This window comes from Equus caballus, chromosome 1 (genome assembly GCF_041296265.1).
Source record: "Equus caballus isolate H_3958 breed thoroughbred chromosome 1, TB-T2T, whole genome shotgun sequence".
In the NCBI taxonomy this organism is placed as follows: domain Eukaryota; kingdom Metazoa; phylum Chordata; class Mammalia; order Perissodactyla; family Equidae; genus Equus; species Equus caballus.
The window spans coordinates 111,273,851-111,295,145 of NC_091684.1; the positions used below are offsets into that span (position 1 = coordinate 111,273,851).

The following is a 21,295-nucleotide window of genomic DNA, read 5'->3' on the forward strand; positions in this document are numbered from 1 at the left end:
AGCAGATCAGAGGCAAACCCTGAGCTGAAAGTGCAAAGGTGGAGACCGTGAGGCAGCAGAAGACGTGCAGCGTGGCGGGCGGGGGTAGGAGGCGGGCCAGGTCTTCGAACTTTCTGGTTCTATCTGCAGGATTCTGGAACATATCAAGTCTGACTGACAATTTCTTTGCATGGATTTGAACAAAAATAATAAAAAAAAAAACCCCAAAACATTTATAACTCTTAAGATCTGTGATCTCTGTCGTGATAGGCATCCTTGAACCTGGGGCAGAAGCTGTCACTACGTACCAGAATCATTTGTAACTGGCATCTTAAGGTTTTAATCCAAAAGAAGCAAGGAAAGCCTTTGCCTTTTTAAGATGCCAACTTTTCCCTCATTTCATAGGAACTTACTTCCTCAGCCCTGTTGTCAGAGCAGGGGAATCAATTTCTTGTAAGTTTCTGCATACACAGTCTTGCCCCTCTTCCAACAGGGTTCATTCGTAACACTGCTGAGGGACCTGCTTCCAACACTACGGCTGCTCCTCCTCCAACTTTTTTGTTCCTATCCTTGGTGCAAAGAGACAGTTGCTGCTTGGGCACTGTTTGTACTCCGGGAAAAGCAAAAGGTAATTGAATCAAGCTATTCAAATATCTTTCACTATTAAATCTAAATTCTCTTTTTCTTTACTGAAAATATTCTAATCAACAAAACCTTAAGACTTCAGTATATACGTTTATGTAGCTCATAGCAAATATCAGAGAGATTTATGAAAGGAATGGTCATTCCCAAAACCTCCCCTTTGGGATCCCAGCTTCTCTCCATCACCTGCTAATTCGGAGATGGGGAGGCTGCTCCCTGGCTTGGGTTGGTCCCTATGAGGTGGATAGATTTTCCTTAGATCTTCCTGTTCCTGCCTCTTCACGATTAGACTGTGAACTCCTTGGGGGCAGGGTCAGACCCACTTCCCATCCCCGTACCTGGCCCATAATGAGTCCTCAATAAATGTTGGTGGAATGAAAATGCTTTGAAAATTCCATAAGTTTTAGGCTTGAAACTCCAGTTTCTTGCTTCAGACCACGTACATTTTTAAATATAAAGTTTTAAAGTGAAGAGCAGCATTTGGCCCTGACCGTGGGGTGTGGTGCTGGTGCGCTGTGCTGCAGTGGCGGCTCTGAGAATCCCCAAGTGGAGGGAGGGAGGCCAGGCTGAGGCCCCACAGGGAAGTGTTCTCAGAGTCTGGGTGCTGGGTTGTAGGGGAACCCAGAGATCATCAAGATCCCAAGCCCTCTACATTAGAGGAAAGGGGACCCAGAGTTGGTGATTTTCATTTTTTTTTCTTAGATACTATGGCAAAAATAAAATTTCCAACACACCTTGGAGTATTTTGCATGCTAAGCCCTACATATTGTGCAAAGGAAGATCCAGGCTGGAGAGTTCCTTCTTTTTCAAACTCTTTTGTGTACACCTAAGGTTTCATCACCTTCCTTGTTCAGAAGAAGATGAGGAGGCACAGGATCTCTGAGTTAGTGTTATCAGGCCATTAGGGGTTGAGCTGATTCCTTCCTTTGGCTCATCTGGATATAGAAACAATCCTGAGAGATGCGTATGGCAGTGCGCTTGGGAGAAAGCTGCGTGAGTTCTCTTCTAGAAAGGCTGCTGCAGGTGTCTGACTCGAGAGGACCCAGAATCTGAAAGCTGGACCTCCTCCCCCAGGCCTCAGCATGGGAGGCCTTGAGCTGAGCGCTGATTATCTTATCTGCTCATAACCAGCAGCAGCTTCTGCTGCTCGCTTTGAGGACTCCTTACCATTTGCTTGGAAGAACTTCTACAGAACCTTTCACCCAAGTGGGCAGGAGGAAGGCTCTGGCTACTGAGTGTTTTATGATGGGGTGAGACACCCAGCGTCAGACCACAGAGGCCCAAGGTTGATAAGAGGACCTACACTCATCCTCAAAGTCAAGTTCATAGGACAAGACACTTAAGGTCCCACTTCCATGACATTTTGCCTTGGAAAGAGCAGGTCACGAACAGAGGTGTAGGGAGTGGGGTGCATCAGCCTTGGGGAGTTGGGACTCATCCAAAAGAGTACCTTCTTCCAGGACTCTTCATTCTGACTCCACCTCCCTCTGTTCTATTTCTACTACACCTTTATGCCAAAAGCATCTCCATCAATGGCCTGGGTCACAGGGTTCCCTGGACCTGGAGGCCATCCCAGAGTTGGGTGACCAGAGAGCCAGGACCAGCCAGGAAGAGGGAGGGCTGGCTTCCTGGGGAGAGAGGGCCCTCTGCCTTCCCAGAAGGAGCCCTGATGTTGACATTGATTAGTTGCCAGTTGATCAGCTCTGTGAGACATGGCTGGGCCTTTGTTCACCGGCCTGAAATATCAAAGGACTGAACAGTTCCTCTTTATTCCCATCATCCTTAAGGTAAAAATGGAGCACTAATAGACCATGAGAAGAGGACTCTGAAACAAGTCGAGGAGAGCCCTGTCTACACCCTCCCCCTGCTGGAACATTTCTAGATGGCAGGTAAAGTAGTATATATTTAATTTTGCAATTATGACTCTGTCCTCACACGTACATATACACACACTCACTCCGATGTTAAAGGCCTCATACTTTTCAAAATATAAAATGGTACTTAGTCCAGAGTGCATGTTTGGAATACAAGCACTTGATGTGCTGAACTGAGCCCAGTTAAGGTTTTTAACTACTGATGATGGACTTAAAAGGTGAATACAGCCCCCAACTTTGCTCCTTAGTAATTCCAGAGTTTCTCTACTGATGTGAAGAGCAATTTGAGCTCTCGGAGAGGCCCTTCTGTGAATTCTCACAACTGGGCATGATGCTTAGTCAATATTTGTGGATGACAGTGTGAGGAATTAAAGAGATTCTTCTGGAGTGCCTAGGGGATTTATTTCAACTTGACGTATAGAAGAATGTGAAATTTAGATATGTAAGAGAAATTATATGAGGGACTCCATCTGATTACTAAAATTTTCATTGTGTCCTGGGTTGCAGACACATAAATGGGTTTTTAAAGAAGATTGAGAAGAGAGGAATATCAAGGGCAAGAGCCTGCAGCGTTCTAGAGGGAATGGTTGGTCCAGGGCTCTAGCCACGGCGGGAACTGTCATAATGCCCTCAGGAGTGGTCCCCTGCCCAACACTGAGTATTTCTTAGGGCAGTGTGGTCTGGGTGGGGTGTGCATGTATGTCAAGGAAAATAAGAGTATATCAGTGAGGAGCAGGGTCAGTATCATCCTTTTTACTTCACAGCATCTCAAGAAAGAAGAAAGCAGAGGAGAGGGGAGGAGAGAAAAGGGAGGGGAGGAGAAGGAAGGGGAGAGATTTAGCCAAAGGAGTGAGGAATGGAACATGCAGCTGCATAGGAAGATTTCTAAGCAGTCCTTGGTTGAGGGAAGAAGGCTCAAAGGAGCAGTGAGCATGCTGGGAGAGAGAAAAATCCAGCCATTTTGGGTGTGGGTAACAACTCACCCTCTGCTGGATTCTCAGGGTCAGGGATGTTCTCTGTTATGAAAAGGGTTTTTTGGGTAGAGAAAATGGATTGAGATTTGAAAGATGGGGTCCTCTGCCCAGCAAGGAAAGGTGGGCAAAGTCTGGTGCCCAGGCCTGCGTGGGCTGCAGTGCCTGTCTGCACCCCCAGGAGTGGGATCTACCCTTCCTTTTCTCCACTTGCACTCACTTCTCCCTGCCCATTCCCCTCCCACCAGTGCCGCTGGGTGGCAGCCACTGTTTACCCCATACTCTTGTAAATGATGGGAAGAGAGATGAGGAGGGTGGGGAGGTTCAGGGAAAACAGTCATGGAGAGAGATGGGGGCCGAGTCCCGCCCTGCACCCAGCCTGGCCTCTGTGAGACGTTGCCGGGAGCAGAAACTCCCTAGGCAGCAGAGCAGCCAGACTTCTTACAGCCTCCCCAGGGGGACGTGGTGGGTGGAGAGGGCCTCTCGGATCAGCTCAGACTCTATATTCCTTAAAAGGAGCCTGGGGGATATGCACCTTCCTTGAGCATCACAGCCGAGTCCAGCTCATTTTGGAGTAACACAGAGTGGGGCCAATCCCAGTTTGGGAAGGAGATGGGACAAAGGAACAGAGCGTCTCTGTCTCCTTGTGGAACAGCTAAGCCGTTTCAGGCTCTATCCTGTTTCTCTTGTTCCCACTTTTGAGGACTGAGAGCCCGTCATGAACCCTTGCACAGAGCCTGGGTTGGGAAAGGCTATGCCCTGGGTGCTTAGGGGACCTCAGAGTTTAGCTGTGCAAGGACACATTGTACGTGGAGTCTCTGTTTCCTTGAGGTATTGCATCTTCTCGTATGTGTAGGAGGAAGTGAGCTGGGTGTTTGGAGGAAGAGGAGAGAGGTGCAACTGGTTGGATTTAGGGGTGGATGAAGTAATGCTGTCAGAATCTCAGTGATGTGCATAACCTTGGGCTGTGTGGGGCCCGGATACGGGAGCCACTGGAGAGCTTATCCTGAGAAACTCTGGCAAGGGACAGGGTTGAACTATTTTTGGGAAGTCAGACCCAACTGATAGGTAGCAGCAAGCAGCAGGACTCAGGGGCAGGAGTCAAGGGCTCTATCTGGCACTTGTGTTCTCATTCACAAGCTGCCATGTTTGCATTCCTGATTCTCTTTTCCAAACTGTTGGTAACCCCCTTCCCTCCCTCTTTAACCCATTTAAATATGGCTTTAATGGTGGTTGTCCTATTGTAATCGGGAGTGGGCAGGGCATCTGTTCTCTGATGGATGTGACAACTTTGTCTTCCAGATGAATTTCACCACGAATTTTTCAAGTTCTAGAATGGACAAGTGTGAGTATTAATTAGTACCACATATCCAAACCATTTACTTTTTCTCTCTCCAGTTGTTCCTGCTCCTTTTGTTTTTTCTTTTTATGGTTTTGAGACTTTCTTTGCTTTAAGAAAATCTCTTTTAGTTCGGGGATGAGTAACTTATCTAGTATTTAATATCCTTAGTTGTGATCTTAGAGTGGAATTCGGTCAATATATTATCCAACTATTTCATAAACGTATAGAAATACAATTTTTTTCTTGTAAATTTATCTTATTTGACTTTCTTCTCAAATATCAATCCCAAGCATTGTTGGGCCTATGTTACTGAGAAAAAGCATGTTGCGAGCTGAGCTGGAAGATAGTTTCTAGTCTCCATTCTTATCTTTTTCTTCCTTTGTGACTTGTGATAAGCCGTTTAACTGTTCTGAGCCTTTGGTCACTATTTGGGAAATGAGACAGCAATCCATCTCTTCTACCTCACTATGCAGATTTGATTTGGAGAACTACGCACATATACGCAACCAAACTGTGCCAAGGTCCCTCTGTCATTGGTGAAACCATGATTTAGCGTTTGGTAAGATTCCATGCCTGAGATGCTTGGTCTTTTCTTCTCCATAGTTGATGCTGAGGGAAAGAATGGGGATTTCTTAATATTGATGGGTCATGGCACATGACCCCCTCGGGGCTTGGTATTGCCTGTGAATAGATATCGCTCATCTTTTCCTATGATGTGCATATCAGACATTGTCTATTTGGCTCCTGCTATGGTCTTGCCGTTGGCTGCCTGTGCTTTTACCTTCAGCATCACCAGAACAATGTTCAGTTGAACTGGAGTTCATATTCAATGAACTCTAAAAAAAACCATTTGACACGACCTCCAAGAGCATGCGTGGTTTAGTCCATGCCTGCCTCTCCAGCTTTATTTCTCCCAGGCCACTCTCTCTACTGTTGGCATCTTAAGTATGCCACATTTCTTCTCTGCACTTAGGCATTACTCCTGCAGTTCCTTCTACCTAGAACACAATTGCCCTCACTCTCCTCCTACCCATTTCAACTAGGTGATTCTTGCTCATCTTTCAGATTTCGGCTCCATGGTTCTTAGAGAAGCCCCTCTCCTAGATCAGGGCTTTATGCTCTCACAGTGCCATGTACTGATCCTCTAAAACCTCTATCTCAGAGAAGTTTCATAGAGTTACTTGTGATCTTCATCAGGCAGGAGCTATCCTTCTGCTCACGATTATGTTCCTAATGTCCAGCATGCAAGAGATGCTCAATAAGTATTTGTTGAATGAATCAATAAATGAGTGAGTTTAGTGTTTGAAACTTGTTACCAGTTTGTGCCTATAGAGGGAAAGCATCGGGACTTGATGTTGTCCTGATTCCCAGTGAAAACCCTTTGCAAGCACTAGCTCAGCTCTGGAGACAGAGGCAGCCGTGACTCCCACCCAATGAGCAAAGAGTCTGTCAGCTCAGCGGCTGGGGAAGAAGTTGGGCTTCCTTTTTCCAGGGCAGACCCCCAGCAGAGCCACGGAGTGGTCGCTTTGCCTTCTGGCTCATTGGCCCCTTTGGGTCCTCACCCTCTTGGGTGTCCTGGACCCTCAGCTCTTCTTTCATATCCTTGAAGGCCCCTATGCCTGCATCCCTGCTCTCCTCTGTCTCTGGCAACCTTTCCAGCCCTGGCTGTAGGGCCTAAAGAGTCCCTCCATCTCTGAGCTCCTTTTTGGGGTGTCTGTATTCTTCCCTGGACTGTGAATTCTGCCCTGCTCTGGGGCTTTGCTTCAACCGTTACTTTCAACTGCCATCAGAATGTTCTCTCCTTAAAATTCTCAGGGGTTGGCACCCTGGTTCTGTAGCTGGGTGGATGACAAGCCTCGAGCACAGGGTCCAGGCTTTCACCTTCTGAGTAGGCTCAGCCTTCAGTATACAGTAACTATACAGCAACGCATCGTGATTCAATTCTTTAATTGAACTCTTACTCAAATTTTCAAGGCAGTCATGGCCGCCTGCCTGACTCCTCTGCTATGGTTTCACCACCTCACTGGACTCTCCCTGCCTGCGAAGAATCCTCTTGTGGGTACATTGGCAGACCCAGCTGAGGAAAGTTGGGGTCCAAAGGACTTCTTGCCTTTTCACTTGGCCCAGGCCCCAAGGCAACTGTGACTCTAGGCAGTAACTGCCCCTGGTTGAAACTGCCCCAAAGCTTTCTTCCCTCAAGATTGCAGCGACTTCTGCTTCTCCACCCTCAGGGCTGGGCCAGGCCTTGGAGGAAGAGGGCAGCCCATGCCGGTGGCTCAAAGAGATAGTGAAAAGGTGTCGCTTATAGTGGCTTCCCCTGGTGTCACTGCATTTAGATCTAAGAAATAGGAACTTGTGCCTTCCCTACCCCCACAAAGGCCTCAGGCATAGCCAACTCTCCTCTGGGCTTCTGTCTCAGCTGGGAAATTTAGGGATCCCTCTCTTACTTGATTGTATCCTTAATAAAGCCCTGATGTTTTGTACCAAGGAGACACCCATTCAATCAGAGCTGGCTTTGGGCCTCACTCTTGCTACTTCTGGAACAAGGCACAGTTCATTCTTTCCTCATTCATTCATTCTTCCATTCATTCATTTCATATCTGTTGAACACCCTATATGCCAGGCATTAGATAGGTACAAGGGGTACAAAAAATGTCAGACAAACAGAAACAGACTTCAGCTTCAGAGAGCTCCTGGTCTAATGGACCCCCTTGTGTGAAGGGAGCAGGTTGTGAGGGGCCCCTGGCTGGAAGGAGGTGTAGGGGTTAAGGGTGTAAGCTGAGGCTGGGAAGGGAAGCCAAGATGTTATGAGAACTTGCAGACCAAGTTTACAATTTAAGCTTTTAGCCTCGAAGGCTTGGGGAGCCATTGAAGTCTTTTAAGACAAGGAAAGAAATAATCACATTTGGGTTTTTTAAAAAAGAAGACTCTAGCTGCTGTGGGAAACACAAGTTAGAAGAAGGCAGGAGTAGAGATGAGTCAGGATCCCCTTGGGCAATGCTGGCAGCGACGATCGGAGGGGCTTGGGGAGAAATGGTTGGAAATGTAACCCGGGTGGAAGACATTGACAGGCCATGGAATGGATTGCACGTGGGCTGAAGCACAGGGATGGTTTACTGTGAAAGAAAACACTGGAGGAGGGCTCATCAGAGGGACACAATTCTAAGTTAGGTTTGGGACATGTTGAGATGAGGTGCCTTTGAAAGGAGGAGGTATTCAAGGATGGAGCTCATGGGAGAGACCTGACCTGTAGACAGAGGTTGGTGGATTATCTGCTTATATGTAATTACTCCATGGGCATGAGGGAGCTTGCCTAGGAGAAAGACTGGAAAAGCGAGGGTGCTTAGGGGAATGGAGGAGGATTTCTCAAAGGAGGCTGAGGAGGAATGGCCAGAGATATAGCAGGAATGCCAGGAAATTGTACTGTCACTACAGGCTTGAAAGAGTATGTTTGCTTCTCTCCCCAGCCATTCGCCTGGGGAGATGATTTTGTCACAGACACATCTCCTTCATCTTGAAGGTGAAATGTAGGGAGATGGGTAGGAAACCACTGTCATCTGGGAAAGGCATGACGGTGTTCTCATAGTCTGAGCAGGAGACCAAGGAATGCTCTGGCAAATTCCATTAGATTTGGTGGCAGGGAGAGGCATATCCCAGAGTTGTGGGGCAGGCATGAAGAAACTTTTGGAAATTCAAGACTGGATGGCAGCATTTTCTCTGTCTACGTGTCCATGGGCTATAAGCCAGGGATGTTATGAAGAACGGGAACAAGGAAGACAGGGGGCAGGAGATGAGGAGGCTCTTCAGAGTGGTTGTGGGCATTGAGAAGCCTGATTTAGGGAGGGTAGTCAGAGGGGAGAGCAAGACCAGCTCTGACCACTGGCATCCAAGAAGTGCCAGCTTCCACGTCCTGTTGGGTTGTGAGATAGGCAGAAGCTCTTTTTTTCCTGGCTTAGCCATGTTTCTTAGAGAAGCAAGAAGCAGAGGAGTTTGTCACTATAAAGGTAAGAGAAAAGTCAGAGGGGCAGAGAGGATGGAATAAGGGAAACCAGTGAGGTCCCCGAAGGGAACAGGCTGGGAATGCAGGACTGTTATTCCATATTTATGTGGGCTCTGAGAAAATCTCTGAAGCCCATCCAGCGCCTCTGCCTTCCCCAGCCTTTTTAGAGCTGCTCAGAGCATCTGTGGGGTGCAGAGAAAAGGGGCTGTGGAGAGGCAGGCTGAGAGAAGCTGGGAAGGGTCAATGCGGGCCCCAGGTAAAGATGACCTCAGCAGATAGAGGCAGCCTGTCAGATCCCCTCCACCACTCCCTGGGCCAGCAAGCCACAGCTTGGGGCAGGCTGGTCCCCCTCAAAGCCCTGGGTCCAATCGCCATCTTATGCCTGGCCATTCCAGACAGATCTATCTGGAGTCCCTCAGGGTGAAGCCCCATCACATGAAGGCAGGGCAGTCCTGCCAAGGTGCAGGCTTGAGGCCATGGCTGCATGAGGAGGTGGGAGCAGTAGGGGGTGGGGAAATGGGGCAAAAAGAGCACTTGCAGACCCCCTTTGGGGTGTGGCTTCATTTTGCCCTCCAAGACAAGACATATGTTGGCATAAAGAAATAGATTTTCAAGAGGAGGCAGGAGGCTCAGCATGGGCACCAGAGGAGGATGCCATGACTTTGAAGGGACAATTTTGGAGTGATTCTCCCAAGGATGGGGGGTCAGTGCTGCACTTACAGCCCTAAGTTCCTCACCTCATAGGGTTGTTGTTGTTGTCCGTGAATTTTTAAACAGAATCTTAGAACAGCCAGACACACCACCGATGTTGGTTAACATCACAATTTCCTAAGGCATTGTCCATTTATGTGAAATTCTTGGACTTTGTGGGTACAAACCACATCTCCTATTGATGTGGCCCCCTATGCTGCTCAAAAAGTAGGCATTCCAAGTTCATGAGTGAATAGTAATGACGATAAGATTCGCTTTTAGGGTTACATAATTAGGGTCAGTTTGGAGAAATTTTTTTCCAAGAATGCTTATTAGAGCAGAAGGGATACAGAATTAGGAGTCAGAAGACCAGAAATAATTTGAGTATTTCCACGTGGTGCAACCAGTGCTGGGGGCTGGGACTTCAATGGCCGTCAAGATAGAGATGGTACCTGCAGTAACAGAGCTGGTGACTCTGTTGGGGAGACAGACAAAAAAGATGAGTTAGAAAATAATTACAAATTATGACTAATGCTATGAAGGGGGAAAAAACCCAGTGGGAACAGTAGGATGGATGTTACCTAACTTTAGGTCATGGAAAGCTTCTCTGATAAGGTAACCTGAAACCAACTATTGGCCACCCAAAAGCAGGGGTGGGGGTGTTTAGGAGGTGATAAGAGCATTCTGGGTAGAAAAGGATTTCCTTTCTCAATTAGCTGATCTTGGGTATCTCTGTGAGCACCAGTTTCTACATTTGTGAAATGAGGATAATTCTACTTATCCAGCTGACCACACAGGGCTGGTGTGAGGATGAAATGATATGAACGAATTTTGTTAACCACAGACTGATGTAAAGACCACAAGTCTGTGAGGAAAGAACTCACTGATAATTTTCTTTCACTTTTTCTGTTCATTAAATTTGGTTCCCATGTATAACATGACTGTAACTTGGGGAGCTCTCTCTGAGAGGGACAGTGGCTAAAGGTCATGTTGAGAAGAAATGACCATAGAGTCATGAATAGCCGTGCAAGGAGATGACGTTGTTGGAGGTAGACAAAGGTGATTCTCTGGACAGGGGATGGCTGAGCTGAGTCTTAAACGATGAGGAGGAGATTCTAGGTTTTTGTAAAGCTGAAGAGCTGGAGAAAAATTGAGGGTAGAGCAGTTGGTACATATTTCAGTATTCTGTAGACACAAACGCTTCTAGGACCTGTCCTGGGGGAAGGGCGTGGTTAACAATAGTTAATCTTCACAAGCTCCCATTAAATGCTGCAAACAGGCAGATAGGATTTTCCCTGGCTGCTCAGAAATGTGACTTCCATCCAGTAGATCATCAACAGGTGTTTGATGAATTGAAGGACACTCCAAAGATGGGAGGCAGCCGAGGAAGTCACTGCCAGGCTGTCCTGCAATCCCTTGGCTATAAAGGAGTACGTCAGATCAGGATCAAAACTTTCTGCGGGTTTGCAAAAACAACTCATTTCATGTGCACAGTGAAGCAAGACAAGTATTAAAAATGAACGAATCCAGGAACGGCCCTCTGGGGAGAAGGCCAATCTCCTTGGGCTGGACAGTTGGACAGTGGGGCATCAGCCACAGCTACATTTCCTCCATTTGGTCTGAAACTCATGGACTGTGCCACTCTGCTGATTATGTCATAGGGTCACTGAGAACCTTGGTGACCACTCAGCCATTGCCCACAGCTTCTGAATGGTGTTCTCCATGTGAGTCTTGTTGTATTGGTGATGTTGAGAAAATTTAGCCAGAAAGAAGTATGAGCCGGTTGGTGAAGAAGTTGCCTACAGCAGGACGTAGCAATGTCACATCCTGATGACATTTTCTCAGCTACATGTTCATCTCAAAAGACTGAAACACTGAAGCAAGTATTCTAGCAAAGGGGCTCTCAGGTGGCCTTCAGGTGAGAGAGGGACCCATTCAAAGGGAAGGTGGGAAGAGGGAGGGTCGGTTTCATCTAGGAGGGGAAGGTCAGAAGGAGAAGCGACTGGCTTTGGAGATGCTTCCATGGGGTTCAGGTTTTCCATGGCCTGTTGGGGCTCTTTCCCTGCTGAGCCTGGGCCTCATGTTCAAAGGTGCTTCTGAGGCGGTCCATGGACGGTACCTTCTCCAGCAAAGTGAGCCTATGACTTTTGAAATTGTCAATGTTAGTTATTAAGAGTGACTTTGTGTAGGTGAAGAGGAAGCAAAAGGAGGAAGGCATTTGGGATAGAAAAGTGTAGAAAGGAGCAAGAGAAGCAAATGGCTCTGAACAAGAGGGGGAGTTGGGTCAAGAGAGGTCAAGAGTCTTGTGGAGCAGATACCTAACATCATGAGGAAGCCAAATTGATTCAGAGTTAGTGGAGATGACTTAGATTGGCAATAGCAATCATGAAGAGGTTCAGGGATTAGCTTATGTCTGCCTTGTGCAGAGGTGAGGGGAAGCTAGGAGGCCAACTGAGAGCGGCTTGGGCTCGTGGGGGAGCCCATGCAGGGACAGTCGGCCAGGACGGAAGAGGGTTGGCCATGTCCTGTTTTTCATATCTTTCCTTTCCCACTAGCAGTCACCTGTCAGCAGTTTGTTGGGAGGCTCCGGACTCAGCAGGAACTTCTGTCAATGGAAGGTCCCACCACCGCTCACGGGAGGAAGACCCCATGTTGCCAAGTGGTCAGTTCTCCCCAAAAGAGTTGATGCATTTGATACAGTTCCAATCAAAACCGCAATAGGAGTTTTTGAACTTGGAGTGGTATTTCTACTATTTATTTATAAGAATTTATTTTGCAAGAACAAGTGAAACTTACCCAGGGAAAAAAGAAAAATAAGTAAAATTAGCAAGCGAAAGCTTGCGCTATTAGATTTTAAAGCATATTTTAAATCTGAAATCATTTAAACGGTCTGAAGCCGGTGGCCAAATAGATCTATGACAAAGAATAGAAAGCCCAGACATGGGTTTATTTTTGCCTCATCTGCTTTTAGAGGAGCGGGTGTTTCCATTTAGAACTTTGAGCAATATAGACCCATCACCGTTCGGAGCAAAGTGAAGTCAGTGTCCCATTCATTGCCACCATAGTGCCAAGGCTGGGATGAGGGTGTCACCAGCCCAGAGCGGCATTGCTCTTCATCCCCTACAAGTTCCCTGATGTTTCATGTCCTGTCGTATTGTGTTCAGCTGCCTGGCAATCTTCCTTTTGGCATGTGATGCTTCTTATAGCTGGAACCCTGAGATCTGTTAGAGTTCCGTGCATGCTTACTAGTCAGTGCTCTTGATTTTCTTTAAAGGTGTGAAGGAGAAGGCGAAGCAGGGTTGGGTGACACCTCAGCCATCCAGCAGAGCGGGGGAGAAAATGCAGCGTCTCCAAATTCATTCTCAGCGGATGTGAATGGCCTTGCTGTTTCCTGAAATTCATCCACTTTCTTTCCCTCCCACCACCAACCTGGTTACCCTGTAGATTACAAATGTAAGCTTTTGTCTTTGAGTGTATTGAGTAAGTGATTTTACCGAATAGAAGTGGCAATCTAGGTCAGCGAGTAAAGTGTAAATCATGCAGTAATAGATCCAGAAATCACCTAATTATTATTTTTTTTGGTGAATAATTATCCAGTGCCTGCTTGGGGACAGGCCAGGCATTGTTCTGGGTACTGAAAACCAGCATGTGAACAAAACAAATGAAGTCTTTGCTGTCCCAGGGAGCAGGGAGTTCCTGGGGAAGAGGAGACACAGTGAGCAATGAACCAGCCAATATTTAACTTGACAGGTGGCTGGTGACATGAAGACAAGTGAATCTGGCTAGGAAGACAGAAACTGATGGATGTGGATGATAGCCATGGGAGACTTCTTGGATAAGGTGGCTTTTGGGCAGAGGCCTAAAGATGCACAGGTCCATGCCATGGGGCTATCTGGGGAAGAAAGTTCTAGGAGGTGGGTGCAACAGCTAGAGAGGTGCAACTGGTGGGTTGGCTACGCAAAGTGGGTCCATTTTGACACCTTCTTCTCTACACAGAAAAATTATTGTCAGGAATCCTGGAATAATTAAGGAATTTAGGAATCCCTTTCTGGATTCACTCTTTGGTTTTAAAACAATTTAAAGAGTATACATTTGAATTTTAAAGAGAATAATCAATTTCAGTAAAATATTGCATCATGAACTTGTATATATTTGCCCTTGGAAAAAACACTATGCTTTACAGAATCACACTGTGTTCACTGTTTAAATTTTAAACACAAATAATTCCGAGAGGTCAGAGAAAATGACAGAAGGAAGTGACTCAAGTTTTGATTCTTTGACTTCACAATCATTGTGATCTCATTGTGTATTTTGAATCTGCTACTTAAAACTCAAACCTGGGGGTCTGCAGTGTTATAAGGATAGGAGCAAGCTCAAGTGAACTGAACCATTATGAACTAAACTCGCAAAACACATGTAGATGAGTCTGTGTTCACATACACCTGATGTTTGTGTTTGTGTGTGCACACATGAGTCTGTGTGTGTGTGTCTATGTGCCCTCCTCCCAAAAATGTACTTAGTCCCAGCACTTGCCATTTCTTTCTCTGGCTCTGCTTCCTCCTCCTCAAAACAGTGTCTAGATGTTCTTCTATCACTTCTGTAGCTGAAATTAGGTTAAGTCAGGTAGCTTCCAGCTCGTTTCCTAGTTTGTGGCAGGTTCTTTGATGCTGCTGTAAGAGGACCTCTCAGACCTGTATTTCTATTGCTCCGATTAGATGAATGAAGAGCTAGTCTTCATCGTCAGTAGCTACCTGGGTGTTTGTATGGAATTATACTGGTGGGAAATCTATTTCCATGTCACATCCTCCAGCCACTCACCCACCCCGGGCTCTTGTTTACTGGGAGTTTCAGTACTCGGATGGAGGTAGCAAGATGGACAGCGGTGATGGGGTTAAAGTGCCACTGTGGCCATTTCAAGGGCGTCAGTTGTGCAGTAGAGAGGCAGCCATCTAGTGTTCTGTTTGGATGGATCCCAGGTCTGATGGGGGAGCCCTCCGTGGGTGGGGGATAAAGTGTGTTCCTACTTTCTTTAAAGAAGGTAAAGCAGCCTTATTTCATATGGTTAAAAAATTCAGCAGCTTTGGTTGTTTTCACTAAATTAACCTTATAAGTTGGCTGAAATTTCTAAATGCCACTTAATTTACCAAAAGCTTGCTTTCAGTCATAGTTTGTGTGTGTCTGCGTGTTCAACTTTACCTATTTGGGAATTTAGTAGGAAAATGGAAGAGTATGCCTTTGCCATTTTAAACAGAAGGTCTGGGATTCCTAATCAAATTGTTTTCTTGAATCATAATTTATGTTGGTGCTTCTTCTGGGGAGAAGCTAGGAGGGGTGAGGGTAAGAGGGACCTTATTGTCTCTTTACGGCTTTGCAGTTGTCAGAGAAGATGGCCCTCAGGGATGTTATCCCTCCCAGCTCGCTCACAGGAGGCAGCGTGGCTCCAGTCCAGTGAATCAGTTCCTTTAAGGAGTAGCTTTTCCCAGGAATATGACTGGTATTGGTGACCCTAAGGAATGGCAACCTGTACCTTGAGATGGCTGTGATTGCTCTCTTTCTATAAGGTCTAATTGTTGGATTTTAAATGAAGGGTTTATATATAAGGGGTCTGTTTGTTTAAAAGTTGAACATCTTATGCTTTGGGATAAGCCCACTGGGCTGACAGAACTTACCTTCTAGGCAGATCCTTGAGCTACCAGGTGTGTGTATACTGCGAAAATAATCTTAAGTCTCATGGGTCTCTGACCACAGGGTGTCAAGAAAACCTAGGCTATTTAGAAAATGTTTTTGCTCTGGAAACTCGTGTTTATAAACGTTGTGTTCTGAAAAGGAGACTTCAGTAGCCAATGGAGGCCACTCTATTCTGGGGTCTTAGATAGGGCTGCGGTGTGAATAAGTCTTGACTGAAGAGCTTCGCCTCTGCCCAGCTGGGTCACCCTCAGCTTCTCTGTCAGTCTTAGGGAAAGCAGTCTTGTTTAGTATCCTTTATTTTTAACTCACAACCTCTTGTCCATTGGGTGATAGGAAAAACACCAACTTGGGTATGCATTATTTACTTTTTCAGATCCTAGTGGAACTCCATCTGGTGCTGTTTAGGGAAGTGAAGAGGCCTCTGATAAGCACAGCTGGGGAAGAGATTTCCCCGGTCTGCTGCTCTGTTGTTTTGCTCACTTTCTCCCAGCACCAAGGACTCTACAAATGATCAGAGAAGTGAAAGGAACTCTGAAGACCAGATAGCTCTTCAGAATTTCCAATCAAGTCTCCAAAATTGATAGGAGATAGATGAACAGCATGATATGGAACTTCCAACCCCAAGATTCTGGAGCAGAGTCTAGAACTCAAGCCTCTGCTTTAAATGCCCACTTGCCTTCTCTTTCAGCTCCATGCCAATGCTCATTGAGTCTCATCGCTTACCTAAAGAAACAAAAGGAAAATTAAAGTACTTGGGATTAGAATGATGGATCCTAGATTGGGAAAGAACCAAAGAAATCATCCCATCCAATATCTCATTTTTCATAGTCAAATCTGAAGCCTAGTCATCCCCATGACACTCCTGTGTCTTGTAAGTGATCAGTTAGTCTAAAGATAATGTTTAGGAAATGCGCCTCGTTGTAAAGGACAGCAGTTTCTTTTTTTCATGCCAGGGATATGTGGGGCTAGGATCAGAACTCTCTGGGTCTTTAAAAACCATTCTACTAAAAAAAATATGGGCTGAAGAAAAGTTAAAAATAAAACAAAGTCCTTATTTTCTCTGCTGGTGAATTCTCCTACCTGGGCCTGGAGGCAGAGTCTGTGTGTTGCCATATTTCTGTCCATCCCCGGGTCCATGGAACTGTGTGAAGTCACATGGAACATGGAAGTCTCAGGTCCCTGGAAGCCCAGGCAGCCATTCAGACAGCTTTGACATTTGACAAGATATGGTCATGAATGTCCTCTGTGGGAGAGGCCACTTATCTGGTGATGTGGGAGGAAACTACCAGTGAAAGGAAGGTCATTTGGTGATGAAGCTGAATATTCTCTTCCCCTGGGAGAAGCTCCTAAAAAACTTTTGAGCCTCTTTCATGAGGAATGCAGGAATTCCAGAGGCAGGGTTACCTGACAGTCCTACAAATATGAGGGTAAAGGGGAAATGCTCTGTAAAAACAGGGGCGGGTGGGGGGGACATAGAAAGGACATAATAGAGTAGACTGGAGGAGTGTGGAATGATGGCAGGCTCTGTAGTAAGGAGCTTCAGAGGGAGATGTTTCAGGCCATTGCATCAAGAGCCTGGACTTTCTCGGAACAGGCATAGTTACACTTTTAAGTGATTTGTGCCTCAGTCTGAGCATCAAACACATCACTCTCAAAGGGCCTATATATCCACCCATCACCTTACTTCCTGTCCTGACCTAACACAATTTTCAAAGGGGACACCTCCTATTTCTGGTTTGAAGTGTAAAGACAATAGGTTCTACATGCCAAAGAGGCCGCCATGAAAAAGTTTGAAGTGGCTGATCTACAACTGGTTAGATGACTCTTAAACCTCTCACCTACATCAAGTGTACAAATGAGTCAGCACAGAGAATTTGGAGGGAATGTTTTTGAGGAGTTCTGTTTCTGGTGAGAAAGATTGTGGCTGAGCTAACATCTGAGCCAATCTTCCTCTGTTTTGCATGTGGGATGCCTCTATAGCATGGCTTGATGAGCAGTGTGTAGGTCTGTGCCCAGGATCCAAGCCTGCGAACCCCAGGCTGCCGAAGTGGAGCACATGAATTTAACCACTACACCACCGGACCAGCCCCGAGAAGGAGTCTCTTTAAAAGAACTTTGTTGTGAACTCTTTACTTCCTCATACAGAGCAAGGAGCATGTGTGTGTTGGGGGGGTGGGTGGTGCTGTGTGTTGGCTCTTCTTCCTTCAAGTCAACAAAACTATGTAGAAAATTTTATATATGTGACTTTCAGTAAGGAGCACAGTGGTCTGGTGCCTGATTCCTACTTGAGTAAAGGGCAAGAAATGAGCTAGGCAGGCATGGATGGATGAACTGATGGCAAGGTGGCTGCTGTGTGTGACTAGCTCTCCCATAGTGTACTGGGGCCAAGAAAGTGTTTCTGTGGACCAGAGATGGACCCTATGTGAAATCAAATGTGAGATTATCTAAGGACTTGCCTTGCTGTGAAGGCAACTGGAACCCAGCAGAGAGAAGCTCAAGGTATTGCTGGATTCTCAGGGCCTACAGAATGAGTAAGTGGTCATCTGGAAAAGCCAAGCGGATCTGAACACAGAAAAGAAAGTGAGAGACCCCTAGTAATGGTTGAAGGATGGATCCTAAAGGACCATAAAGTATCTCATCAGAGAAAGCATCAGGTGAAAACATCTGCCAAGAGACTGGCCTGGTGGCACAGCAGTTAAGTTCACATGTTCCACTCCGGCGGCCCGGGGTTTGTCGGTTTGCATCCCAGGTGCGGACCTAAGCACCGCTTGGCACGCCATGCTGTGGCAGGTGTCCCACATATAAAGTAGAGGAAGATGGGTACGGATGTTAGCTCAGGGCCAGGCTTCCTCAGCAAAAAGATGACGATTGGCAGCAGATGTTAGCTCAGGGCTAATCTTCCTCAAAAAAATCAAAGACAAAAACAAAAACACATCTGCCAAGCTCAGAACACAAAGCCAGCTTCTAAGAGTGCCAGGTAAGTAAGAACTTTCCTTATTTATCCCTCTGTTTCATCCAGGCAACTGGGAGGGTCAGCACTGCATCTACTTGTGGAGGGGCAGGTGACTAGGCAAAGAGGGAATTAGCAGAACATACACCATTCTCCTGTCTGCTGGCTTCTCCTCACAGCTGGCCCTGTAGGTCCTGCTTAGGGGTGACAGGACAGGGGTCACAATGAATGAAGATAGAACTGTGAATTATTATATGAAACAACATTTTAATTTCTGAAATGAGGCTATTTTGAGACCAAGTGATCACAGGATTCTCTGTTATTTAAGAGTGTCTGCAGAAGTCATGAGAGTGCTGACTTTTCTTGATGGGACAGTGAAATATTACCTCTCATAAAAGGACGAGTGTGAGAATGAAATAAAGTTGCTTTGTGATTGAGGCCAATATCAATTCTTGCCAAATTAATTTAAATATTTTGGTGACTTCTCAGTCTAAATCCTATTGTTTGTGAGCTTAGAAATACCATTCAAAGTTCATCTAAGAAGAATAAGAAATTGCAGAAAAGAATAAGTAGGTATAACTTACCCTCCAAAAGGTAAATAAACATCCTAAATATTTACGGTAGCTAAAACGCTGGAGTGTAGGACTACTGTAAGAATCCAATGACAGATCAATGAACCAATATGGATAGAACAGCAATAGTAACAGTTTACACGGCAATTCAACATATAAAGATAATAGCACAAACCAGAAACAGAGGTAGAGTGCCAAGATAAGTGGCTAACTATTTTGAAAAACATAAATTTGGATCTTTCATAAAATAAATTCCAAATGGTTAAATAGATAAATGTAAATAATGAAGCTCTAAAATACTAGAAGGAAAACAACCCAAGTGAATGCTCTTTTCAGTGATCACATTAAGATCACTTAATGTGAAGCAATGATAGCAGACACAAAGGAAAAGGATGTTAAAGTTGGGTTAATTAAAATGTCTTTGTCAAACGTACTGCAATCAAAACAAGAATATGGTGATATTTCAGTTTCTGCCAGTGTGATGAATGAGGCACCTAGACTGACTCTGTCACTGAAAACAGCTAGAAATATTGGGTCAATTATCTTTAAAAATTTCCAAATGCATGCATGATGAAACAAGATATTAAAGAACATTAAGGCAAAAATGAATATGGGACCTCTGAGACGTAATTAGATCTCATTATCTGGCTTTCAACCTAGGTATTTTCTTAGGCCATTGCTTGCATGGTTTCAAATGTCATGGGTCGTAGGACCCAAGGCTCTCTCGCATTGGAGATTTGAATAGGAGATACACCCATACAACTAGGACTCTAAAGAAATATATCGTTTTAATGGCAAACTAGAAAAACTCCATTCCCACATCTGCAGGGGACTGCAAACATAATTGTTGGACTTAAATTTGGAATTGAACTGAGGAGATGGGAATACCTCCTGAGAAACTGTTAACATACGAGCCCTTTCATCTGTTTGCTGCCCCCAAACCTGAGAGGTCTACAAAAATCTGAATTTGAGAATTTAGTTTAAGTGATTCTGGACTGGTAGTTTCCATAGATGTGTGGCAGAAGCAAACACTGATTTCATTTGGAAGAATTTATTCTCATTCTCAAAGAATTAAATTCCAGATAAAAAGTAGCAGCTCACAATAGCAAAACAATTTAAAAACTCACAAAGAAAGAAGCTACCTTGAGTGAAAGCCAGGAGACACAGAAAAACATCAGATTTCAGGCACTGAGATTATGGGATGTGGAAAAAAAGCCTGTTAAACAAATTTCAAAATATACAGGAACAATCTGAAATTGAGTAAAGGACAAGATTTATAAAAGAACTAAACATATTCCAGAAATTAAAAATGATTGAAATTTGATGGTTAGATATTCCTGCTTCCAGTTAAAATTGAGTGATAGAGACCAGATTTTTATACTTTTGCCTTGAACAACTAGAAAATGAATGCAAAATACATGAAATGACCGTTTTTAAACACCAGACAATAGGTAGACAAGGACACCCGGGGCTCAACAAAGATTGGAATAATTTGGTTCCCATAGCCCAGAGTGGAAAATCCTCATAATACATGAGACATCAGATAAAATCCTCAAAAGGATTCACCTTAATAATGGGTCTAAATTAACCCTAGACTACAGGCTCATATGGAACTTTAAGAAATAAATATCCACAAGCAAAAATAATACTCAGGATGAGATTAACAGATTAGACACTGTGGAAGAAAAGAACAGTGAACCTGAATACTAGCATTAGAAATTATTCAAAATGAAACACAGAGAAAAAAAGGCAACACCCCCAAAATGTGCTTAATGATATGTGGGAAATGCCAAGTGGTCTGAAATAGGTGTAACTAGGATCCTGTAAGTCATACAATGGCATATGTTACAGCAGGAATTATAGCTATATGCAACAAGCTGGTTGAACTCTAAGAAAATAATAATGAGTTAAAAAAAGCAAGTGATAGAAGAAAACATACTGTATCATTCACGTTATTAAAAGGCAAAAACATGCAAAATAAAACAATATATCTATACTTATAAACAATGCAGTAAAACTATACAGAAAAGCAAAATTTAGCATAGGAGTTACCTTTGATGAGGAAGAAATAGACAGTATCTCAGAAGGACAAAAAGGGACTTCAGAGACAATTTTATTGCTCATTTTTTTACACTAGGAGGTGGGTACATGGGTGTTCATTATTTTAGGATTCTTTGTATCTTACGAGTATTTTTTAATGTATTATGTTAATACATTTATAATTAAACCATTTTATTAAAAAAGCACCTGGGGATCTTGAACACTCAGGTGCTATTTCCAGGGTCCCCAATTACCACATAGGATGTGTTTTGGTTTGAGGTTGATTGAAAGGACAATGTGAGTATAGGGCACATTAGCACATGACAAACCACTGGGATGAGGTGGAAGTGATGGGGGAGTGAGGGGAAAGGGTGGCTAGGGACTTCTCAGTTTAAATACTGTTCTATCCTACGATCCCTGTAAGACTAAGTGACTAGTTTCTACTCTGTAATGGAGCTAAAAATCCTAAGATAGAAGTGATACAATGGACCATCCTGAAGGCCAAGTACAGTGAGCCCAGTACATTCTTGGATTAGAAATCGGTACA

General features: G+C 44.8%; 2 long non-coding RNA genes and 1 other non-coding gene across 7 annotated transcripts in view; all 3 read left to right on the forward strand.

Annotated features, from left to right (window-relative positions):
* LOC106782133 (uncharacterized) overlaps positions 1 to 21,295 on the forward strand; it is a 215,642-nt gene that overhangs the window by 90,350 nt on the left and 103,997 nt on the right. For 4 of the 5 annotated variants that reach the window (XR_011438781.1, XR_011438788.1, XR_011438789.1 and 1 more), the window contains exons 7-8: positions 473 to 607; positions 2,409 to 2,510. This is a non-coding gene — a long non-coding RNA (uncharacterized lncRNA). Of the gene's footprint in view, positions 1 to 472; positions 608 to 2,408; positions 2,511 to 4,768; positions 4,812 to 21,295 lie in introns of all 5 variants that reach the window. The other variant, XR_011438787.1, reaches the window with a different exon arrangement.
* LOC138924115 (uncharacterized) lies at positions 6,623 to 13,046 on the forward strand. The gene is made up of 3 exons (XR_011438793.1): positions 6,623 to 11,416; positions 12,057 to 12,160; positions 12,773 to 13,046. It is a non-coding gene; the product is annotated as an uncharacterized lncRNA (long non-coding RNA).
* Positions 11,456 to 11,600, forward strand: MIR9050 (microRNA mir-9050). The gene is given in 1 exon segment (NR_128070.1): positions 11,456 to 11,600. It is a non-coding gene; the product is annotated as a microRNA mir-9050 (primary transcript).